The sequence below is a fragment of the Tachysurus fulvidraco genome, chromosome 21, assembly GCF_022655615.1.
Source record: "Tachysurus fulvidraco isolate hzauxx_2018 chromosome 21, HZAU_PFXX_2.0, whole genome shotgun sequence".
NCBI classification, from domain to species: domain Eukaryota; kingdom Metazoa; phylum Chordata; class Actinopteri; order Siluriformes; family Bagridae; genus Tachysurus; species Tachysurus fulvidraco.
In genome coordinates, this window is record NC_062538.1 from 21,526,621 (window position 1) to 21,538,511 (window position 11,891).

At 37.5% G+C, this 11,891-nt stretch overlaps 1 protein-coding gene across 1 annotated transcript in view; it reads right to left on the reverse strand.

Annotated features, from left to right (window-relative positions):
- Positions 1–1,456, reverse strand: part of ptpn13 (protein tyrosine phosphatase non-receptor type 13) — a 45,134-nt gene extending 43,678 nt beyond the window's left edge. The window contains exon 1 of the mRNA XM_047805710.1: positions 1,114–1,456. The gene's annotated coding sequence lies outside the window, so the exon portion shown is untranslated. The remainder of the gene's footprint in view (positions 1–1,113) is intronic.
- Positions 1,457–11,891: the final 10,435 nt, after the last annotated feature.

The following is an 11,891-nucleotide window of genomic DNA, read 5'->3' on the forward strand; positions in this document are numbered from 1 at the left end:
CACAGTGAGCACAGTGAGCACAGTGAGAAGTGAGCACAGTGAGCACAGTGAGAAGTGAGCACAGTGAGCACAGTGAGCACAGTGAGAAGTGAGCACAGTGAGAAGTGAGCACAGTGAGCACAGTGAGAAGTGAACACAGTGAGAAGTGAACACAGTGAGAAGTGAGCACAGTGAGCACAGTGAGAAGTGAGCACAGTGAGAAGTGAGCACAGTGAGCACAGTGAGAAGTGAGCACAGTGAGAAGTGAGCACAGTGAGCACAGTGAGAAGTGAGCACAGTGAGAAGTGAGCACAGTGAGAAGTGAGCACAGTGAGAAGTGAACACAGTGAGAAGTGAGCACAGTGAGCACAGTGAGAAGTGAGCACAGTGAGAAGTGAGCACAGTGAGAAGTGAGCACAGTGAGCACAGTGAGCACAGTGAGAAGTGAGCACAGTGAGCACAGTGAGAAGTGAGCACAGTGAGAAGTGAGCACAGTGAGAAGTGAGCACAGTGAGAAGTGAGCACAGTGAGCACAGTGAGAAGTGAGCACAGTGAGAAGTGAGCACAGTGAGAAGTGAGCACAGTGAGCACAGTGAGAAGTGAGCACAGTGAGCACAGTGAGAAGTGAGCACAGTGAGCACAGTGAGAAGTGAGCACAGTGAGCACAGTGAGAAGTGAACACAGTGAGCACAGTGAGCACAGTGAGAAGTGAGCACAGTGAGCACAGTGAGAAGTGAGCACAGTGAGCACAGTGAGAAGTGAGCACAGTGAGCACAGTGAGAAGTGAGCACAGTGAGAAGTGAGCACAGTGAGCACAGTGAGAAGTGAGCACAGTGAGCACAGTGAGAAGTGAGCACAGTGAGCACAGTGAGAAGTGAGCACAGTGAGCACAGTGAGAAGTGAACACAGTGAGCACAGTGAGCACAGTGAGAAGTGAGCACAGTGAGCACAGTGAGAAGTGAGCACAGTGAGCACAGTGAGCACAGTGAGCACAGTGAGAAGTGAGCACAGTGAGAAGTGAACACAGTGAGAAGTGAACACAGTGAGAAGTGAACACAGTGAGAAGTGAGCACAGTGAGAAGTGAGCACAGTGAGAAGTGAACACAGTGAGCACAGTAGTGATGTTTAACTCACCTCTACAGAGTAAAAGGCCAGTTAAAGGTTAAAGTGTGCTGACTTGCAGCTCCAGCATCACCTCCACACTGACAACAGAACAGCTTCTCCTTCTTCTCCTTCCTCTCCTTCTCAGGTCCAACAGGTTGATCCGAGCGCACATCCGAGCCCCAAATCCTCAGATTCACCCCCCAAACTCCCCCCGACCTTCTTTACACGCTTCTTTCACACGTTTTTAATCCTCCCAAACGCCTCTCTGCCTTTTCTTTCCTGTTTTATTCACTGGGACAGCGGCGGCACTGCGTGTGCGCTTCGTCTCCAAACTAGTAAGCCATTGCAGCTGAGAGGGATTGGCTTCTCCAGGGTTGCCAGGTCCTTATGAAGTACTAACAGGGAGCTGTACGGGTTGCCAGATCCTCTCTTTTAACTCGTAAGTGTTGGGTTGCCAGATAACAGGAACTACACTTGAATTTATGGTTGCCAGAGCGATGGCATCAGTGAAGTCAGAGAAACAGAGGCGAAGTATATGTTAGTTGTTATATTTATGCCCTATGTTTGGATTGTTATTACATCATGAATAAGTCAGGAAAGAGCAAAAATCCTGACAAACAATTTCTAACATTTAGTTTTAAAAGGTTGTTTTTGTTCTAAAAAGCGTACAATTATACATTTAAAAAGTATATTTAGAGAAAGAAGGAAAAAAGAAACCAGTGTGTGTGTGTGTTCAGGTGAAAACATCTTCCTAAGGCTTGTTCATTTATAGATAAATGTATAAATCTAAAACATTGATAAATATACACATAAATACACACACACACACACACACACACACACACACACACACACACACACACACACACACACACACACACACACACACACACACACACACCCATATAGATAGATAGATAGATAGATAGATAGATAGATAGATAGATAGATAGATAGATAGATAGATAGATAGATAGATAGATATAGATATGTGTGTAAATCTACATAAATATACAGATGTAATAAATAAACACACACACACACACACACACACACACACACACACACACACACACACAGAGAGAGAGAGAGAGAGAGAGAGAGATCTATAGTACGTGTGTGTGTGTGTGTGTGTGTGTGTGTGTGTGTGTGTGTGTGTGTGTGTGTGTGTGTTTGGTGTGTGTGTGTGTGTTTATATAAATATCTGAAACACAAAAGATTTCACATATAGGAGTTGGATTTTAGTTGCATAAAAATACACTGCACCACACACACACACACACACACACACACACACACACACACACACACACACACACACACACACACACACACACACACACACACACACACGGTGTTTATTTTAATTACACTAGAAGTGATGCGAATAAAGGAGTTTTGGTCAATCTGGCATCCCTGGCTGCTGGGTGGAGATGTGGAGTAATGAGACACCTTCCTACCATTGACTTCTGGGTGTTAGCTGTAATGCAAGATCACAGAGCGGAGTTAGAAAACAAATGGAATATTTTTAATTGAAGGTATTTTTAACTCCGAAAAAAAATGAACTACGAATTATTCTTGCCTTCATTTATATTTTAACTATCTTTCATGTTTATTTGTTTGTCTGTTTATTTGTTTAATAATCAGAGCCCACAATGCATCATATGCAGCGATGTTCTGTTTCCATAGCAACCTGTTCATCCGCAGAGTCTGATATCAGTCAACCAATGAGAGCACAGAGACACTGTGACGTATTTAAACGTATTAAACTAATAAAGAAATCAAAAAACATCTCAGTTTTTTTATATGCATTTATGTTGTTATGTTATTTATTATTTTTAATTAGTTAATTAACTTATATATATATATATATTCAATATTTAATTTATTATCGTCATATGTATATATAAAATAATATGCATTTGTTATTTTCATTTCAGATTTTTGATGAATTACTTACTTATGTCAATAATTGTTTGTACTTATTTACGTTTATCGGCTCTTCCACAATACACACACACACACACACACACACACACACACACACACACACACACACGCAACATCTCTATAGAAACCACTTGTCCATCGGGAGCGAAACACAACAAGGAGGTGTTGAAGTGTCGTGTCCGCCGGGGCTTTTTGTCTTACTTTGTCTTCTCCTGTTTCAAAAACACAAACTCGTTCACCTTCGACACTTACAGGCACCTAGAGAGAAAGTTTGCACAACAAAGCATCAATTAACACTTATTAACAGTGTGGTGTGAAAAGAACTAATACCAAATAACTCATTTAAATGAACACATGAAAACTCATCAGGATTCAGGGTGAAAGAAACCTCTGTGTAAGGTATTAAACCATCGGCAAATAATCAACGTCAGGATGGCGTGATGAAGCGGCGTTACCGAATCCGCTTCATAGTGTTTTATTATTTATTAATAAAAAATGTATTATTTTTATTTATTTTACTCCACAGAGATTTGCCACATCACACTTATTTTTTTTTATCCGTTTATAGCTACGTTGATTGTCGTCAATTGTCTGTGAAACAGATGCATTACAAAACACTGACACTGGAGACTCCTTCCATGAACCTTTCCTTACAGAGAACCCTCATCTTATGAATTATACAGCTTTGTTACAAGTAAACACTTTATTTTCGGTAGAATTTTATATTTATAACAAGTAGTTTTTGCTAAAACATTCCTTTTCTACCGCACGTTTCTCTTAACACAACCCTGGCGCAGCTGTATTAGTTATTCAAAGTCAGACTCTGTCTTTCTCCTGTCTAGGCTCGGTTGCCAAAGACGTCCTCAGGAATCAGATCTAGGTATTTAACCTCTAAATGCCTTGGCCTTGTCTCAAATGACCCCCATTTCCCTCCCCCTCGGACCATCGCTTGCCTCTACCGTACGTTCACCTTTAAACCGGCCGTCGGAGTAACACAGGTTTTCTCCCACATTACTGTCATCATCCACGCTTTAATGACAAGGCATGTTTTCTTACATATCAGCCTACAGGTCACTTATAAAGGATTCATCACACTTTCATAGACATGGTGTGTTTTAGCAACTGATTTCATGAAGTTTCCAACAGAAATGGATAAAAAAAAATCACATGGGCAGCATTAACGCTTCTCAGGAAATGTAGTTTCAGTCTGTGTGTGTGTATGTGTGTGTATGTGTGTGTGTGTGTGTTACAGCATGCTGGCAGTGTGTGGATGACTAAAAGACCAAAAATGTCGTTTCTGGCCACAAATGGCAGGGTAGGCAGGATTTTAAACATCACGCTCAGAACGCAGAGCCGAGTCAAACGTGGCCTATTTTGAACCTGACCACAGAAAGAGAGAGAGGAAAGAAAAGATGGTGAGGAAAAGACAAGAAGACGTGATTATGGACCTAGATTTGATCCTCAGAGGCAGAAATATACTGTTATTCCTTTGCTTCTGTGTTTACACCAGAGGACACTGTGAAGAGAATAACATTCAGCAGCATACAAAACAAAATACATGCACAAAAACAAATAAAAGCATTAATCTAATTATTAGAAAACGAGTGAGAGTGAGTGAGAGAGTAATCTAATTATACAATGCTGCATACTATAGTTTTGTATAGTATAGTACAGTACAGCACAGTTTATTATAGTATAGTACATTCTAGCATTGGTAAAGTGTAGGATTGTATAGATTTATGTAGTAGGTTTTACTTGTTAAGAGAGTTTATAACATGGTATAATTCATAGTATAGTATAGTGTAGTGTAGTGTAGTATTGTGTAGTGTAGTATTGTATAGTGTAGTACTGTGTATTATAGTGTAGTGTAATATAGTATAGTGTAGTATAGTGTAGTGTAGTATAGTGTAATATAGTATAGTGTAGTGTAATATAGTATAGTATAGTGTAGTGTAGTGTAGTGTAGTGTAATATAGTATAGTATAGTGTAGTGTAGTGTAGTGTAGTGTAGTGTAATATAGTATAGTGTAGTGTAATATAGTATAGTGTAGTGTAGTGTAGTGTAGTGTAGTGTAATATAGTATAGTGTAGTGTAATATAGTATAGTGTAGTGTAATATAGTGTAGTGTAGTGTAATATAGTATAGTGTAGTGTAATATAGTGTAGTGTAGTGTAATATAGTATAGTGTAGTATAGTGTAGTGTAATGTAATATAGTATAGTGTAATATAGTATAGTGTAGTATAGTATAGTATAGTATACTGTGGTGTAATATAATATAGTGTAAGATCGTAGTGTAGTGTAAGATCGTATAGTATAGTGTAGTGTAGTATAGTATAGTGTAGTATAGTGTAGTGTAGTATTGTATAATATAGTGTAGTATTGTGTAGTATTGTATAGATAGTGTAGTATAGTATAGTGTAATATAGTATAGTGTAGTATAGTGTAGTGTAGTATTGTATAATATAGTGTAGTATTGTGTAGTGTAATATAGTATAGTGTTGTATAGTATATTGTAGTATTGTATAGTGTAGTATTGTATAGTATAGTGTAGTATTGTGTAGTATAGTATAGTATAGTATAGTGTAGTGTAGTATTGTATAATATAGTGTAGTATTGTGTAGTGTAATATAGTATAGTGTTGTATTGTATAGTGTAGTATTGTATAGTATAGTATGGTGTAGTATTGTGTAGTATAGTATAGTATAGTATAGTATAGTATAGTATAGTATAGTATAACATAGTATAGTATAGTATAGTATAGTATAGTATGGTGTGGTGTACTGTAGTGTTGTGTTGTATAGTATAATATAATATAGTGTAGTGTAGTATAGTATAGTATGGTGTAGTGTACTGTAGTGTAGTGTTGTATAGTATAGTATGGTGTAGTGTTGTATAATATAATATAATATAGTGTAGTGTCGTACAGTGTGGTATAGTCCAGTATAGTATAGTATAGTGTGGTGTAGTATAGTATGGTGTAGTGTACTGTAGTGTAGTGTTGTATAGTATAGTGTAGTATTGTATAGTATAGTATGGTGTAGTATTGTGTAGTATAGTATAGTATAGTATAGTATAGTATAGTATAGTATAGTATAGTATAGTATAGTGTGGTATTGTATAGTATAGTGTAGTGTAATATAGTATAGTGTAGTACAGTGTAGTATAGTATAGTGTGGTATAGTATAGTGTAGTATAGTGTAGTGTAATATAGTATAGTGTAATGTAGTATAGTGTGGTATAGTATAGTGTTGTATAGTATAGTGTAGTATAGTGTGGTATAGTATAGTGTAGTGTAATATAGTACAGTGTAGTATAGTGTAGTATAGTGTAGTGTAGTGTAGTGTAGTATAGTGTGGTATAGTATAGTGTAGTATAGTGTAGTGTGGTATAGTATAGTGTAGTATTGCAGTGTAGTGTAATATAGTATAGTATAGTGTAGTATAGTGTGGTATAGTATAGTGTAGTGTAATATAGTACAGTGTAGTATAGTGTAGTATAGTGTAGTGTAGTGTAGTGTGGTATAGTATAGTGTAGTATTGCAGTGTAGTGTAATATAGTATAGTATAGTGTAGTATTGCAGTGTAGTGTAATATAGTACAGTGTAGTATAGTGTGGTATAGTATAGTGTAGTATTGCAGTGTAGTGTAATATGGTATAGTATAGTGTAGTATAGTATAGTGTAGTGTAGTATAGTGTAGTATAGTGTAGTATTGTATAGTATAGTGTAGTATAGTGTAGTGTAGTATAGTGTAGTGTAGTATAGTGTAGTATTGTATAGTATAGTGTAGTATAGTGTAGTGTAGTGTAATATAGTATAGTGTAGTATAGTGTAGTATTGTATAGTACAGTGTAGTATAGTGTAGTATTGTATAGTGTAGTATTGTGTAGTATAGTATAGTATAGTGTAGTGTAGTTTAAAAATTATTTCATCATTAAATATGCATCTATTATTATTATTGTTGTTGTTGTTTTACATAAATAACTAATTAATTAATCTATATAAATGTAATATTCTTGGCTCAGCTTTTCCTGAAAATCATTGAGAAAATTAAAAAACAATCCTTCAGGGTAATAAAGTGCAGCTCTGTTCCTCATGTTCACACCATTTACACCAGGTCTGTCTTACTAACTCCTTTAAGTTGAGGGAGGTAACAGAGCACAGGTTTGGCTACCGGCCAAGAAAACAAAAACCTCTATGGGGAGAGCGGAGGGGAAAAAGAGAGAGGGAAATAGCGGAGGAGGAGAGCGAGCCGTGTGATTGGTCAACTCAGTAATGGTTTGTCTTGGCTCTGCAAATTTGCTTCAGTCAGCACTTTTACTGCTGTTCTGAAGAACATAAAGTTAAAAGAGCAGTTAACCTCGAGAAACAAGTCAGAGAGAGAGAGAGAGAGAGAGAGAGAGAGAGAGAGAGAGAGAGAGAGAGAGAGAGAGAGAGAGAGAGAGAATGTAAAAAAGAGAAATACCGAGCTGATCTTTTATCGCATACAGAAAACTTAAACTTCAGCCTTGTAACATTAGCTTTGTTGTTGCTCTTTGTGAGAAACCCATCTTAGCCGATGGAGTAAATTTGAGGTAAAGGAGGAAAAGTGAGGTTTGTATTGTCTATGTTTATGTCTTTGTGCCATGCTGCTGTAGAAAAATAACAAGAAGTTATCGTTAATAGCTAGAAGCTCATTATTTTTAAATGACATCACATCCCGAAGTGTTTCGTTTCTCCTATTAATTATTAAACGTGTTTCACGTCTCTTACTTAAAGCTTCACCTCTTACCGGAGACTCCTTCCGTAAAGGATCATCATTTATGATCTAGATGCTGGGAGGGACCTGTTACTATAGAAACCGTATCGCATTCCTATACATAACGTATAAACACACACCTGTGATCTGAATCTACTTGAATCTGAATCCCAGCAGATTCGTATCAGATACATACTGCCGTGGTGTAAATAAAAAATAATCCGCTCTCTATAGAACAGACGAATCCCAGAGTCACACAGATTGGGTAGAAAATGCCCCAGGTGGTAAAGATGAAAATACTTTGTGCTAGTGTTAGTAACAGGAGACGAGCTTAGGAAGTGTCATGAAACAAATTGTAAGCACAGCAGCAGGATCTCTGGAGCATTTGCTGAGATAATTTACTGCAGCAGGAAGTTGAATTGTACGTGCAACAGCTCCCAAGTGAAGAAGAAAACAGAAGAAACCCACAGCAGGGGAGATGTATCAGTATCAGCATTAACATCACTGACTCTTTCCAGCTCGATAAATCACACTCTGATGGCCACACAGTTGGATTTCAACATACGTGCATTTTAGAATGAATCACTTTTCCGGTGCTTTTGCCCAGTGGAAATTACAGTAACCGCCGGAGCGGGATGATGAAGCGCACTAGTCAAGGCTATAGGGAAGGTGATCACTAGCTGAGACTGAACAGGTGACCTTTAGACTCTCGGACTGTAACGAACACTGCTTTGAGCGTCGAGTCGCTGTAGATAAGACGACGCCCTTCCTGTCTCTACGACGCAGGATACACGCACAGATTGGTGTCTAGTTAAGATCTCAAAATGATGCTTTTTCCGGCGTTCTCAAGCCCTTGGGTCTAAAGAATTAATTTAACATTTAAACTTCAAAATAGGTGGGACACGGTGGCTTAGTGGTCAGCACGTTCGCCTCACACCTCCAGGGTCGGGGGTTCGATTCCCACTTTCGCCTTGTGTGTGTGGAGTTTGCATGTTCTCCCCGTGCCTCGGGGGTTTCCTCCGGGTACTCCGGTTTCCTCCCCCGGTCCAAAGACATGCATGGTAGGTTGATTGTCATCTCTGGGAAATTGTCTGTAGTGTGTGTGTGTGTGTGAGTGAATGAGAGTGTGTGTGTGCCCTGTGATGGGTTGGCACTCCGTCCAGGGTGTATCCTGCCTCGATGCCCGATGACGCCTGAGATAGGCACAGGCTCTCTGTGACCCGAGAAGTTCGGATAAGCGGTAGAAGATGAATGAATGAATGAACTTCAAAATGATTAGTGACGTGTGTGTGTGGCCTTGTTTAAAAAAGTAATTCTTTCCTAATAACTTTAACTTAATCGCCTTAATTGCACCCGTGTGACTTCTGGAGCGGGATGATGAAGCTCACGCTTAAACTCACACAATGTGAAGACACTGCAGTGTGTCGAGATGATATGGGAAAATAATCAGTGAGAATCAGGGTGATGTGATCAGGTGGAGTTACTGTTCCTATGCTGATGTGATTCTTAATTCAACATTAGAATCTCCTCATTTGTTTATAAACTGCAATTTGTCAACAATCGCAATAAAAAAACAACACGGCGTCACATACAGTACATATTGACGTCCACAATGACGTCTTGTTTAAATTAATGTCCACAATGACATATATACAGTATTGACATCCTAAATGACCGACGTCCACGATCACGTCACATTCAAATTGACATCCACGATGACATCATTCTAAATCGATGTCCACAATGACGTCACATTCAAATCGATGTCCAAATCGATGGCATCAAGGGACGTCCACGGTGACCACATTCACACCGACGTCCACAATAACATCAAATGCTGATGTCCAAATTGATGGCATCCACAATGACAAACTCCAAAAAAAGTCACTGTAGCCTCCAATATGAAAGTGAAGATTTATTTCATTAAAAAAAATAATCTGTACAAGTACCCCCTCCAACACCCCCCCCCCACACACACACTCAACACACTCAACACAATGAGATATCATAACAGCCTTCAGTTACTTCACATGTATACATCGATGAAAAACAAACCCCAGCAGCTGAAAAACCCCGAGCTGAGAATCAGAGGGTTAAAGCTGTTCAGGGGGAGATGAGTTCCGACCCGAGCGGATTGTTCGTCAATCAGGAAGCAATTAAACCCCGAGTGTTTCCTTCCTCTGTGACGTCCACGTCCACTACATATCTAGTGCACTACTCTCCATCTAGTGGCCGTACAGAGTTATTACAGCGCCATCACCTGCTGTACACTTCATCTGCATCTCTGCCAATCCAATTTAAATACCTTTTTACTTTTATATTCTTTTTAACAATTAAAAATTCAACAAAAAAAATGTAAATTACAGTTTATTTTAACAGCAACAATTTAAAATGTTTAGTATTTGTATTTGTCTGCCACCCTTTTGCTCGATAACTTTAGCTGTGACTATAGATACAGATCAAATGTATGAATAACGAGTCGTTCGTAAATAAGAATTTTCTAAATTTTGTTTACGTGCATTTTTAAAAAAATTGGCATTTAATAGCAATAAAATGCTATTTTAATAAATCTCTTTTTTTGCAATCGGCTTTAAAAAAATTTTAATTTAAAAAATGTAAATACTGAAAAGACAAATAAATGTTATAAATATTTACTTAAAAAGTGTTAATATTAGTATTTTTTAACAAACAAACAAAAAAAATCCAACTTGCCGAACCTTTTGAAGCTTCGTGTAAATGTTTTACTGCAATACTTTTAGCACGAGTGTTTTAACAAATCAGTTTTATTTGAGTAATTAGGATTAAAGTGTTCACACAAGGGCCAATAATAATAATAATAATAATAATAATAATAATAATAATAATAATAATAATAATAATAATAATAATAATAAGCTATGTTTTATTAAAATAAACGTCAATTAACCGACACGCTCCATGTCGCAAAACCTACGAAGGGAAAGGAAGGAGAGAGAGAGAGATGTAGAGAGAGCGCAGAGAGAGAGAGAGTAGAGAGAGAGACGATAAGAGGAGAGAAAGAAAGGAGAGAGACGAGAGAGAGAGAGTGAGTAGAGGAGAGAGCGAGAGAGTAGAGCGAGAGAGAGAGAGAGAGAAAGGATATGAGGGCTCTGTAGCGTAGAAAAGAGAGGGACGAAAAAGTATAGTATGAAGAGCGATAAAGAGAGCGAGACTGTCGAAGGTATGGCAATTAAATTATCAGAGTAGTAAAAGGCTATGATAAATAGTAGTGATGATGTGTGGACGAGTGAGGATAGTCAGTGAGGATAGTAGTAGATAGATTTATAAAAATAGTATACGATGATAAAAGTAAAAGTAATAAATATATAGAGAGATAATTATGTTGATATATATATAACTATATAAAGTAAAATAAACAATATAGGTATATATGTAATATATAGTATCTCAGGTATATGATATATATCTAATATATGTGACTATATGTATCTATATAGCAAGATTAGGGGAGATACGAGACGAGAGGAAAAGAGAGTAGTAGAATATACGAATGTAGAGATAAAAGGAGAGAGAGATAGAGAGGAGATAGAGATCGAGAGAAAGAGAGAGATCGAGAGAGGATAATATATATATAGAGATCTATATAGAGAGAGAGAGAGAGAGGATTTTAGATATAGGAGAAAGAGAGAAAGGATATATGAGAAAGAGACGATAGATAGGCGTATAGTACCATATAGCTCGTAGATATCTGTATGTCTGGTCTATTCGATATCTCTCTCTCTCATCTCTCGTTCTATATACTCTAGATATCTCATCGGCTATCTCTCTCTCTCTCGCTAAGATTCAGGAGGAGCTGTGAAAATGAATGAAAAGTGTGAGATTTAAAAGATTTGTATGTAATAATGTAATAAATAAAATAAAGATTCAGTACCACATTAAAATCCACCGATTCTACTGTCAGAGGTTATTTTCTTATTTCATTAAAAATGTATTTCACACAAAGAGAATGATAAAAAGAGCCACACAATCAAATATTAACTAAATATTAATTAAACAGTTTTATGACTTTATATATGATACGATATGTTAACTCCTGAAATCCGATTGGTCCAAAGGCATTAACATGGATTTGATGTAGCAA